A 14,288-nucleotide genomic window follows, 5' to 3' on the forward strand; every position below is an offset into this window, starting at 1 on the left:
GCAAAAGGTGCACCACGCAAGCACCTCTTCCTCCTCTCTCCTCCATTTATGGAAGTTGTACTATTATTTCTCACAATGCAAATTGACTTATGGTCTAGATCAGGGCTCAAAATTTCCACTCGCCCACTCGCAATTGGCGAGTGGAAATAAAGAGAGGGCGAGTGAAAATTCAGTCAGGCACGCGGTCACGGATCGCGTACCTGACTATGAGAGCCGCCGCTCCTTGCTGTCCTGTCCTGTCTCCGTTACTTTCGATCGATCACCGGAGCTCTGACAGTTCTGAGCCCCGTTCGCAAGGATGGATTAGTAAGGTCTGCAGACCTTACTGCAGAGAACGAACTTATGGTATAGAGGATGGGCGTATGAATCACTGGATCTGCCTCCGCCAATCACAGGTCGGTTCACATTGTGGGAAATAACCAGAAGCGTATTTACCACAAAGCAAACAAGGCATTTTTCATGGGTGGCACTTTCCAGGGAGGCAAAAAAAAACACCGATACTGGGAGTTGTCACGCATACGAGTAATGCCCCTATACTAAAAACCAATACCGGCCCTCTCAATTTTTTAATACATAGTTACATAGTTACATAGTTACATAGTATTTGAGGTTGAATAAAGACATAAGTCCATCAAGTCCAACCTATTGCGTGTATGCATTTATGAGCAGGTGTGTGCGTGTATATGAGTCCCTGTGTAATTTTTTCTCTTAGCAGTACCTGTACCCCTGTATATTATGGTCTCCAAGGAACTCGTCCAGGAGTTTCTTGAATGATTCCACACTCTTAGCTGAAATCACTTCCTGCGACAGCGAGTTCCAGACCTTAACCGCTCTAACTGTGAAGAACCCCTTGCTGAATGGTGACATTTTTTTTACACCAATTTTTGGTTGTGCCCTCTGGTCTTTGTTACGGAGCTAACTGTAAACAGTTTGTTACTGAGGTTGCTGTCACCCTTGAATAGTTTGTACATGAAAATCATGTCCCCCCTTAATCTCCTAACCTCCAACGAGAACATATTTAATTTTAACAACCTTGTTTCATAGTTCAGATCCTCGAACCCCTTAATGAGTTTGGTTGCCCTCCGCTGGACTTTTTCCAGCTCAAGGACATCCTTTCACAATTTTTTAATACATAGTTACATAGTTACATAGTTACATAGTATTTGAGGTTGAATAAAGACATAAGTCCATCAAGTCCAACCTATTGCGTGTATGCATTTATGAGCAGGTGTGTGCGTGTATATGAGTCCCTGTGTAATTTTTTCTCTTAGCAGTACCTGTACCCCTGTATATTATGGTCTCCAAGGAACTCGTCCAGGAGTTTCTTGAATGATTCCACACTCTTAGCTGAAATCACTTCCTGCGACAGCGAGTTCCAGACCTTAACCGCTCTAACTGTGAAGAACCCCTTGCTGAATGGTGACATTTTTTTTACACCAATTTTTGGTTGTGCCCTCTGGTCTTTGTTACGGAGCTAACTGTAAACAGTTTGTTACTGAGGTTGCTGTCACCCTTGAATAGTTTGTACATGAAAATCATGTCCCCCCTTAATCTCCTAACCTCCAACGAGAACATATTTAATTTTAACAACCTTGTTTCATAGTTCAGATCCTCGAACCCCTTAATGAGTTTGGTTGCCCTCCGCTGGACTTTTTCCAGCTCAAGGACATCCTTTCCGAGTATTGGTGACCAAAACTGGACCGCATACTACAGATGTGGCCGAACCAGTGATCTAATAGATTCAGCTGCCATAAGGTCCATCTTCTCTTCTTCCTTCCTGGGGAACCCCGCTGCGCGCACCTGCCCTCGAGACCCCGCATAGCCTTGTTGAGATCTTGCACAGCCATGGTGAGACCTTGCACAGCCTCCTGAGACCCTGCAGGGCCTGGGAAGACCCCACACAGCGCTGGTGAGACCCTGCACAACTCTGATGAGACCCCGCACAGCCTCCTGAAAACCTGCAGAGCCCTGGTGAGACCCTGCACAGTCTCCTTGGACTGTGCACAACCCTGGTGAGACAGTGTACAGCCTCCTGAGACCCCGCACAGCCTCCTGAGACCCCACACTGCCTCCTGAGACCTGGCAGAGCCTTGGTGAGCAACACAGAGTATGTTGTTTCATATTATTATGCATTGCTGTATAATGTATTGCTGGGATTTGTAGTCTGTATTGTTTTAGAAAAACTGCCACATGACACTAACAGTGAGGAAAAGTATTGGTACTCGTACTCAGTCTTTAAAGAATAGTATTGGTGCATCCCTAAAAAATGCCGCCTCCAAACCAGTGAGGCAGAGCCTCACCTGCCATTAAGAGAATCCACCGATGAGCTCCTCCTCCTATCTCTGGAGCTGGCAGAAATGCTACAGCATGCGCCTATTACTATTTGAACAGGCACTCACTGTATCCAGCTTTTGACAGGTTATGCAAAATGTGCAACAGGCTTCCAACAAAATATAGGCACTCATTATCCAATTTTAATGTACAGAGAGAGGAAGAGGTGGAGCTCTAAAAGGAAAAGGTGGAGTCTAAAGAGGAAGGGGTGGGGGTTTTACAAATGAAGGGGTGTGTCTTAAACAGGAAGGGGTGGGGCACATTTAGATTGGGGGGTGCCCGAGTTTAGTCTTGCCCAGGGCAGCACAAAACCAAAATACACCACTGGAAATAATAATACCACTACTATGAATGAAGGAGAGAGGAGAAATGGGCAGGTGAGCGGCGCAACTTTTGCAAATTCATTAACACTGGCATGCCCAATAGCTGCAGCTGTCATTATTGGCACACCAATGACACCTCAATGGCTGCAATAATAAGCATACACCAGAAGAATTTTGTACGGAAAAATTTGTTCTAAGGACATTTGTTTGATGTTCTTATGGTTAGAGGGGTCAAAACGAATTTGACTGCAGGATGGAAAATGTTTCTTGAATGAAAAAAAAATTCTAACAGTGAATATGGTTTTTCATTCATTGCCAACAACCAGTGAAGTAATACAACTAGTAAAGTAAGAACTTTAGATCAGCATGAATGCAAGGCAACCAGAATGTTCACAAAGAAATGGACAGAAGTGGTAGCCTCCATATTTCCCTGCAGGCTTCTGCATTTTTTTGAATTTGGAGTGGATGTGCGTGGCTCAGCAGAGGGACTCATAGTATGTATTGGAATACAAGTTTTCATCACACTTGCAGACCATCAATAACTTTCACCAGCTCCATAACTGAAGGTCTAAACCTCAGTAAAGACCTGGGGCTGGTAAAAAAAAAAAGGTCTCCAGGAGCCAGAGCATTGCAGCCTCAATCCACAGATTGCGGCTGCAAGGCTTTATAGGCTCCAATCCAAAAAATGAATGAATGCATTTTGTTCTTTTTTGCAATATGAGTGTATTTATTTGATTTTTGAAAAAAGTGAAATATGCCTTTAAGTAGCCCAATAGATTCCTATTTACTGTAGTCAGTTAGTGAAAGATCAATTCTGATTGGCTACTGTTCCTGAATAACCTTTTATAATCATGTTTTGATAAATTAAAAATAAAAAAGGATTATAAGCATGTCAAAACGTAATTAATGTCAAATAAGAACGCAAAGAACCAGGAGGTGAATGTTGAATTGGTGGGGTTTGCATTTTTGCATGAAATGTTATAACTGCTAACAAATGAAATGGCAGTAAACCTATGTATGTGAATGTAATTAGATTCCCTGCTTTTATGAATATGCCCCTATATGCAGGCAGCAGACCGTGGTTCAAAAGTTGGATTTACAAAAATAAATAAATCTGTATGTTTTAATCTGCGGATGGGGGGGTTGCAAAAAACACAAAAACATATTACTTTTTTAATCTGCCCATTACAATGCCATTATATGTGTGTCTCCCTCATCTTCTCTGGAAACTGAAACATAATATAAAATATATTAAAGAAGTCATGTCACAGCATAGACTATCCTTTTATAACATCAGCATTGTAATAGGAATACATTCTAGAGTTTTTTTTGATAATGTAATCAAAGCTTACTTGAAAAAATCTCTTTTATGTAATGAGTGCTTCCTTCCATCTGCCCATCACTTTCATCAACAAGCAAAGAACATCTATAAAGATGAGATTCTGAAGCTAAAGGTGTGCAGACAACATATCTTTTATATGAGCTGTAACACAAGGAAGGTTATGGTTTAGGGTCATGTCAGTTTGGTAATTTTACCATTGACAACACATCGCCAGAGTCAGATGGGGCAGCCATTTACCCTGATACGTTGCTCCCTCGGTAGCTTCAGAATTGACGTTCTTGCAACATGAAGAAAGATTGCAACATTTTGGAACAATGCAAGGTACCTTCATCAGGCGCAGAAGATCAATAAAGATGAGATTCTGAAGCTAAAAGTGTGCAGACCACATATATTTTATGTGAGTTGTAACAGAAGGAAGTACATCCTATGGGCATCTTCAATATGTAAGTTTACAAACTTCTACATTAATATGGTTATAAGGAGTGGAATAGAACTTATGGAAATCCAATATAGAAATACACATTTATTTTTAGTTTTTGACCATAGATAAGATAATCCATTTATAATTTCCCATAATACATGTAGGTGTACATGTAGATTGACTCAGCAAGTGAGCACCACCTTGTGGTCAAAGATGGTTGCTGTAAGACAACGAGTATAGAAGAGCTGTTAGGAACAGATAATAGTGGTGTGACAGATGTGGCCAGGTCAGCTGGTCGATACTGGACCTTAGACAGCTGTAGTAGGGGGAGAGACATTCCAGGGACCAGTCCAAGAGGAAGCCAACTTGGAGCTTTAGGTGAGTATATCTTTACTTTTGTTTTTTTACATAGACACAATTGAGCAGTTAACCCTTGCAGTGCTGGAGTAGCCCCACTGCAAGGGTTAATAAACAAAATTCTTGGAGTTTTTCTTTAAAGGTTTATTTTGTGTCACAGAAGTAGTGGCCATACATGGCACTGTGGAATATAGGAATTTCCTATACTCTTTAGTGCCATCTAAGGGCAGTAGAAGCTGTATAAGCAATTTCATTAGAGTGGATTATAAAGACATATACAGCTACAGATGGCCCAGCAGTATTGTGTGTATAATAAAATATCTATATATACATACAAAAAAACATATCTATGTCCAAAAATCAAGCAGTCCCAATGGTATGATTGGAAATATACAGTATATAGTTATGCCTTCTTTGGCATGCTCTCTTATATCCTGAGATTGCATAGATCACACAGGCATAAAGTATATCCATAGATGGAGCAATTAGATAATGGTGTAAATCAGCAAACAAACCATCCTCATTGCATTCATCCATGTAAGCAGTGATTCTAAATAGCTGCAGATAGCCAAGCAGTGTTATATATGTAGTAAAATATGACTCCTGTCTGTATAAGCAAGCAGTCCCAATATTATGATTGATAACAGATATTCCTGCTTTACTTGCTGTGTTATCATGGCTCACACAGCGATATATCCATAGATTAAGCAATCAAATGATAGTGTCTCACAGCAAAACAAACCATACATTTTATCTGTTTTGTTTTGTATTATTGTGTGAATGTGTATTAGTTGTGTTATATGTGATAAATTGCGATCATTGTTTGAAAAATGTATAAATATATATTAAACAAAAAAACAAAACAAACCATCCTCTTAGCAATCATCCAAATAAAGCCTGTGGATTCATTGTAATTGGACTACATAGAATGTTGTAATGGCTGGAGCAGCTAATGCATATGGCTGAAGGAACAAACTGGTAAAAATGTCCAAATGGCATTTGGCTCACCGGAGCAGCCACGCAGAAAGGACTCAGTGTGTCCCTAATATGTTCCAAGAAGCCAAGATGGCATCATCAGAGGTTCTACAGGTTTGTACAGATCCTTCACCCCTCTGCAATAGCTGCAAAATAGTAATGGTCCTTCAGTACTTCTGGGTAACTTACCTGGAACCTGCATGCAGACAATAAAGATGGAAGCAATGCTTCTGGTTCAGTGACTCAGAATTATTGAAGCCATTACGCTAGTGTTGCCCCCATCACCTTTTGTGAGGTAGCTACTAGACATGTAGTGATTGCCAGGGCTGTAGTCAGCCTGGCTGGATCATAGTTGAAATTTCTTTGGTTAATTCCAGGTGTGTGGCATTGGTCGTACCTACCAGGGTGGAGTGTGACTTTACTGTAATGTGGGACACCCAATGAGGGGCACTGAGAGTGTATGTGCATTTCACCAGCCAATCACTGGGTTTCTCTCAATCAGTGGTGCATGCTGGGATAGGGTACATATACTGGAGGGAATTGACATGTGCTAGTTCGGGACCAGCCATGGATTCGGTTGCCGATCGAAGCCCCACCCCTGCCAGCAGAAGCCCGCCCCAACCCATCCCCAAGCTAGTGTAAAGGAGGAAGGGAGTTGTGAAGAGATGTCACCAGCACACCAATATGACAAACAAGTCAAAGTTCAGTGAACCTTCATTTTTATTTTTTAGAAGTCACTTAAAGTAGTGTCAAGCGCTTTCGGGGCCGCGCAGGGTCCCCTTCATCAAGCTTAAAGTGAACATTTCAAAGTATATACCATCACCATTATATACATACACAAAAGGACAGATTATCACATTAGACCACCCCTTGGACGTCATAGTGACGTCATATTACCGCCAGAACAAAAGGTTAAGCATTTCTGTAAATGTCATAAACAAGCATTGTATCCAATCCCACCAAAATACAGATCAAATATGCCAAACGTGTGTATATGAGTCTAGTTGTTCAGTCTTTGTTGTAACTGTATTGTTTTGATGTTGTCGTTCAACTAAAGTCAGACCGAGGGGATGACAACCGGGTTGCCATGGAGATCGTGACACTTTTGGACTGTGGATACAACCGTCTATCGAATCCCGAGTGAAAGCAAATAGTCTGTGCCTTCTGCGCGTGCGCCGCGGGACACTCGCTGTTGGTTGCAGTCCTGCTGCTGAAAACCAGGAAACGCCCCTTGTCAGTAATCTATTAGGGAGACACAGAGAATACTCGTACAGCGCTCGTATCGGACTGCATAAAATAAAAGTAACTGACAGGATGTTTGGGAAATCATAACCTGTCTAGGAAAATAACCAAGGCAGTGGATTCCAATAAAGTGATATAATGTGTGTCAGGGTCAGGACACAATTTGGTCGGAATTGCCGGTTTGTAAATACAAAAATGCTGACACAAGATCATACACAGATTCAAAGACTAAGAACACATTGGTGCCAAACCTGGATGATCGCTATGCATGAAATGGCATTTGGCAACAGCATGAGAACACAGGTGGCTAGGCTAGGTTAATTTAGTGGTTCTAGAATAAATTGCTGAGACAGGTTCATTTCATACACTAGTTAGAAGAATAAAAACAAAAAAATAAAAAAATATAAAAGTGCATAGCCAGGTTCATATCACATGTGCACAAAATGGCATTTGGCAATCACATAAGATCACCGGTGGCTATGGTTCTATAGCATAATGTTGATTTGGTGGCACTAGAATAAATGACAGTTCAATGTGCTGATACTGATGTGTGGAGAGAACCTATTGGACTGGTTGGGATGATATCTCTTAAAAAAAAGGGGGGGGGACACCCGTAGAGGTGCTGTGCAAAATAAGAAAAAAGAACAAGTAAAGAAATAATGAAAAGTAACATCGTACCAGGCGGTACAGATTACACCCGGGGCTGCCATCAAGTAGAATGGCCCACCAGGAAAACATCAAGGATATCCATGGATGAATACACAGCACATTCATCTTTCATCAAGAAAGCACGTTAAACCCAAGTTAGTATTAAGACCCCTTGGAATCAGGGTCTCAAGGGTATAGATCCAATAGGCCTCCCTCTATAGGAGGTATATGGCTCTGTCACCCCCTCTGGGTTGTGTGCGTACATGCTCAATCACCATTCCCCTGAGTTCGTGCGTTTGGTGTTTACATTCAGCGAAATGTATTGCAACGTGTTTGTTGGCATCAATTTCTTCACCTTTGTGAAATTTATCGAGGGCTATCCGAATATCGCTTCGATGCTTGAGCCTCCCTGTCCCTCACTTGCTCCTCACTGCTGAGGCGCTCCGTCCATGACAGGCTACACAGAGCTTACAATATGTTTTATTTTATCTATAGAAAACTTGATTATTTATCATAGGATGAATGTTACATATCCCACACATTTACCCTACATTTGTTGGCTTTTTATTTGTTTTTTATACAGTATATAACTGTACACCATTCCAAAATGACAATTTTCTGATGAAAACTAGGGTAGATATGCCATATGTACTGTACATCTTCTCAAGTCTCACTTTTCTGTGCCATATTCTAATTTTTACCCTCACAACCAAACCTTATCTGCCATGTGTCTTTTGGGAGTACTGGCTAAGATATTACCTCTCTACAGAGAATAACCAAGGACCTTGTGTTGTGGTGACCACCCTGGCATCCTAAGGCCCCATTCACGAGGGACTTATGCTGCGTTCGGGTACTCCTGTGGCAAGACCGTATGGATACTTGCAGCAGATGCGGCCACTGTGCCTGTTCAAGTTAATGATAGGGTGACAGAAATCGCATCTGTCAGCTGCTGTTCGCACTTAATTATACATGGTACGATTACCTGCCGTTCGGGATAGGTGGTTGCTCTGGATGCAGGATAGATGGGCCCAGGGACAATCATGTATCCCAGCCACTGGCGGAACTACCAGAGTCGCAGCAGTCGCAATTGCGACTGGGTCCTGGCGTTCCGCCACTTGGGGGGGGGCCCAGTGAGGAAGAAGAGAGCCCCCCCCGAGAGAGTGCCGCTCATTCCCTGCGTCCCGGCAGGGATGGGAGAGACCGTCACCAGCAGAATATGCTGCAGGCACCTCTGGGCAGCACATTCTGCTGTGTGAGGACCTGACCCTCTTAGCCCAGCCCCCTGAACAGGGAGACGAGGAAGAGGGCTGCTGAAGGAGGAAGGTAAATCTGGAGTGGGAAGGGGGGGGCGCACGGGAAAGAGTGTGTGTGGTGTAGTGGGATTCTGTAGTGTTGACTTCTATTATAATGTATTGCTGGGACTTGTAGTCCCGCATAGCTGCTGGTATTCTGCATTGCTGTATGATGATTATACAGCAATGCAGAACAGAATAGCTCCAATTATGTAGGGCTACAAGTCCCAACAATGCATTATAGTGTGGGGGGTGCTGGTGTATTGGTATTCTGCATACCTGACTTTTAATATAATGTATTACTGGTACTTGTAGTCCCGCATAGCTGCTGGTATTCTGCATTGCTGTATGATGATTATACAGCAATGCAGAATAGCTCCAACTATGTAGGACTACAAGTCCCAGCAATACATTATAGTGGGGGGGAGGGGGATGCTGGTGGCATTCTGCATAGCTGACTTATTATATTGTATTGTTGGGACTTGTAGTCCCGCATAGCTGGTGTTATTCTGTATTGCTGTATGATGATTATAAGTCCCAGCAATGCATTATATTTTTAAGTAGGGATACACCAGTGTTAATACTGGGCATTTTCACGAGTACTCATGCTCGTGAAAATGCCTCAATACTAAACTCAGATACCGGTGTTCTGTCGAACGCCGATGTAGTCGAATTTGCCGACCTCAGCATCTGCGCTTACACACAGACCAGTATTATCGAGGAAACCGAGATTTATTTACAAAGTATTTTGTTTAAATTGTTAATTGTGACCATTAATAATATTCCATCCACCATTCGCTGTCATAGATGGTATATTATTAACGGTCACAATTAACCATTACAAACGAATACTTTGTAAATAAATGCCGGTTTCCTCGTTAATACCGTCTGTACGCAAGTGCAGATACTCGGTCAGCGTTCTCGACAGAACACTGGCACTAAAATTTTAAACAAGCGATGCCCGAGGTCCCGCGCCTGCTGGGGACCTTGACAGCCTTCCTGTTAACCATGCGGTGCCATGGCGGTTGGGGAAGGGGGGCCCTTCATGGTTTCTTGCACCGGGGCCCCGAAGGTTCTAGTTACGCCACTGATCCCAGCCGCATCTGAAGGGGCACACCTGGGATTCTTGCTGCAAGAGTCCGTAGGTTCATGCCGCAGGAATCCCTAAATGCAGCATAAGCCCCTGTGTGAATGCAGCCTAAGGGGCGTCTAGAAGCAGCTCTTTTATTGTACAAGTTGTCAAAGCAGTCTGTCCACTTGGTAAGCAGGTAAGGAATCTCAGACCATGGCTGCTTAGTAATGCTTTGTACACAAACTTTGAAATATATACAGTACATTCAGTGATACTAGCATATTGCTGGCTATAACAAATGTTTTAGATTGAGAATTATGCTTGCAAATAATTTTCTGTGCTAAGGAGTCTGCATCTTATAAACCCAAGTAGCATTTAATGAAAATTAAGATTAATTCTAATACCTTAACAATCAGCGTTAGACCTGACAGTGTCAAGTCAGGCGTTTCACACTGCTGATTTGACAATGAGCTTTGCTGAATTGGTTAGATGTCACGGTGCTTCTTAAATGAAGATAAACTGATACAAATGCTTACACGTACACAAAGTCCTGCACAGAATTTCAGGCATCATCAGTTTGGCATGTCTCCAGGAAGCTTACTAAATGAATGGCACAGGCAAATGTCAGCAGCATGTACACCTCAAACATTCATCAAAATCATTCATAAGAACGCTCCCCACTGGTTCCTTACCACATATGTCTAGAAGTCCACATCTGGTCAACATACCTAAACTGGATCTTGTTTACTTGTTTTTAAACATCTTTAATTCATGATTGTAGATATTTAACCTCTTCTACATTGGTTACATGATGTATGAAAACAGTTACCAAATACAGGGCTACACAATTGGCACACCATAGTCCACTGTTTTATTCTGGTAGTGTGTTTAGGTAAGATTGCAGTGGACCTATATGGTAAGGCAGGGCACAGATCTATAATGATGTTTAAAGTGTATTTCTACTTTGCAGCCAAAATGGGATAACACCTATTTTATACTTGTTACATGTTCCCATTAACATAGCATGAGCTAAAAAAAAATATTTCAAAATGCTTCTTGCAGGTTTAATTGCTTTTACAAAGGTTAGGGTTTTGAGGGTTAAGATTGCTACCTTTTTTGTATTTCGACTGCCATGGCATTTGCACAATTTCGGCCGATAGTTGGCGGCCTTCCCATTGTTCCATTATGTCCATTATGTGCATAATTATACTGTCTGTTATCTGTTTTTGCCTTGGCATTTCATGTATTTTGTACATTCTAAAATGTAAAATTTTATAAAAATGTATTGAACAAAAAAAATAAATTATCTCGTGCTTCTCTTTCGTTGCAATGTTAGAGGGGGCTGTTAGGGTGAGGGGTTAAAGTATTACATTCCTGGCTTGTCCATTCAAAATTTGTACAAATATCCATTCAGAAAGAAAAGAAATGTACATGTCTTCTGATCATCTTAAATCATGTGATTATATCTCTAGGAACATGTTACTTGTGGAGTCAGTGCAGAACTGATTGTGTCTCTGAAGATGTGTTTCTGGCAGTGTAACAATGGTACTGATTGTGTCTTCATGCAGCTGCTGGCAAAGGTAAAGTCTGGGGCATTCATCCTGTAAAGAAGAGTATGTAAAGTGCAAGTATTGCCAAAACTTTTTTTCGTTTGTTTTCTTTTGGATAAAGTAGGAAAGAATTAAAACCACTGCAATCTTTTTTACCCTGGACATTTAAATTTTTACTAAAAATGTTTACAGGCAGGGCCACTTTGTGAAATATGAAATTTGGAGTAAATAGTTAAAAGCTTGAGAGACGCTCCGTCTCTCTTTTTTTTCTCTCTCCTTGCAGTTGTGCTCTAGCCTGAGCATCAGCAGTTGCTGGGCAATAGGCCTGGCTCTGGCAGCAATGTGTTCCTATTAGCTAGAGGCGGCATTGCTCTTGGAAAGTGTCCTCATTGCTAGGCAGCGGGTTGGCTTGCCTAGCCTTCGCTTACCTAGCCTTCTCCCCACTGATTGGCCTGGTGGCTACCCCCCGATCCCCCCCACCCCCAAGCTCTGTTTGCAATGCTTCTCCCCTCTGATTGGCTATGGCACTGTGGCACCCGTAATGCAAAACACATCTCCAACAGGACGTGCTCTGTTCAAAGAAACGCAATGCAAAGTACGTCAAATGCAGCTTCAGAACTGTCTGTTATTCACATTGTACCACTGAGGTAAATGGGAAAGTGCTGACCTACATTTGATCTGTGTTTTAAAACGCACGTCAACCATACGTAAACAACATACGTAAACAACAACCTTATACCTCTAGGTATGCTGTGCACTTAAAGAGGTGTGGCTGAACAAGCCCACGTGTTCTGACTGCTCAGCCTGCCTTTTTGAGGGTCGCTAATTCCTCTCTCAAGTTACCTGTCATCGTGTTTGTAAGCTTGTTGGGGGTGACTCTTTTCAGATATTTTTTTGTTGCTGACCTCATTTGTCCAGATATCACTTGTACTTCTTTGATTATTAAATATGTGTTTGATCTGCTCTCTGCCCTCTCCTGCTTGCTTAGTACCCTTTACCCTTGACAACATACAGTACTTTGGCTACACTATACCTTGAAGTGCTTATATCCTTTGGCGCCATCTATTCCCAGTTGGTTTTAACCCTTCCTAATTCACAGCATACTCTATGATAACCTTCTGGATAAGCATTATTGTCCTGTCCAGTCTCTGGACATAGGTTCACATGGGAATTCAAACACCAGTGCATGCACATGAAGTGTCCTTGAGGAGTAGCAACTGAAGGTCAAAGTGGACCTTTACCCCCTTTCACTAAAAATCACATCAGCATGCAGCTCTGCATGATGATAGGAAATCATCTTACATTAATTATTTAAACAAACTTGTTTTTCAATTACTTACAAATAGAGTTCATCTACTTCCTGGTCCAGTTTTGGCACAAATGATGTCATGTGCCCAAGTGTTGCATCCTGGGAAGGTTACATCAGCAGAGCATTGCTGGGAAATCTCATCTGTAATCTCATGAGATATAAGGAAAAGGCATTTTCCTCCCCTGAGATGATGTGCATGGTCACATGTCTAGTCACATGTGCCAGAGTTCCAGGAACTGAAGGGAGATCTAGTAATCTGCCCTTAATTAACATGGCCACTGTCAAAAGACGGAAAGAAAAGAGGAATAAAGCAAAGAACGTAAAGCCGGCAATTATCTAGAAGTATGATTTTGTAGATTGTCATTACTAAACATTTCTAAAGGTGCCTATGTTGTTATTTTAAAGATATGGGTAAAGGTCCTCTTTAAAGAAGACTCCAGAGAGCCCAGACAGAGCAGGCTTGTTTTTGTTTATTTTCATTTGTATTTACTCTTGTATCTCGCGCTTTTTGTTGTTTTTCTTTTTCATGTTATTGTTTACACAATAAAATTGCAAAGCTACAGTATGTTACACAGAGATGGTGCTTTGGTTACCCTATATGCTGGTTGGGAATGGCCTTCTCCTCTCTTTTATAATATCCCTTCATTCGTGCTTCCTTGTCAAGACTTGATAATGTTCTGTGTGAACTGGAAAAATAAACATTTCAAAATCATGTTACTTCCCAACAATGAGCTGATTATTTGTATTCACGATAATAACACAGTAATCTGTATGAATTTTCCTAGAAACAGAGATCACTTGACTTTCTTATATGTCTATATGTTAGTAAAGAAAAAGAAACCAGTTTATAGCAGCAAGTTCTGAACCCTTGCCAGATTTTAACATGTTAATCCATTCCTACTAATAACAGACATCCCAACTCTCACGGACTTTCCGAGAGTCTCCCGCTATAAGATAGCAGCTCCCTGCCGCCCACATGAGAAACATTGTATCCAGCAGAGTAAACCTTTCCGGGATACCTGGTGGTTCTACTCCCCCTGCTACATCCCGTTTTTTTATGATTTATTTTGAAGAATAAAAGAAAATCAAAAAACAATAGATAGCATGGGAATGAATAGCTAGGCTGCTATTGGCTATTTAAATTTGCAATAGCCAATAGCAGGCTGGCTATTGTGCCCGCCGGCCCACTGCTGCTGCTGTCAATCAACCTCCTTCAGGTCCTTTGCTGATTGACAGCAGCAATGGGTGGGTGCAATAGCCAGCCTGCTATTGGCTATTGCAAATTGAAATAGCCAATAGCAGCCTAACTATTTATTACAACGCTACCTGTTGGAGTTTTTTTTTATTTTCTTTTGCCGGCGGCTGCTGTCAAACTAAGAAAAAAAACAAAGCAGAAAGGGCACCTCCCTGAAATAAGAAAAGCGCC

This window comes from Nanorana parkeri, unplaced genomic scaffold (genome assembly GCF_000935625.1).
Source record: "Nanorana parkeri isolate BGI_ZX_2015 unplaced genomic scaffold, ASM93562v1 scaffold21, whole genome shotgun sequence".
In the NCBI taxonomy this organism is placed as follows: domain Eukaryota; kingdom Metazoa; phylum Chordata; class Amphibia; order Anura; family Dicroglossidae; genus Nanorana; species Nanorana parkeri.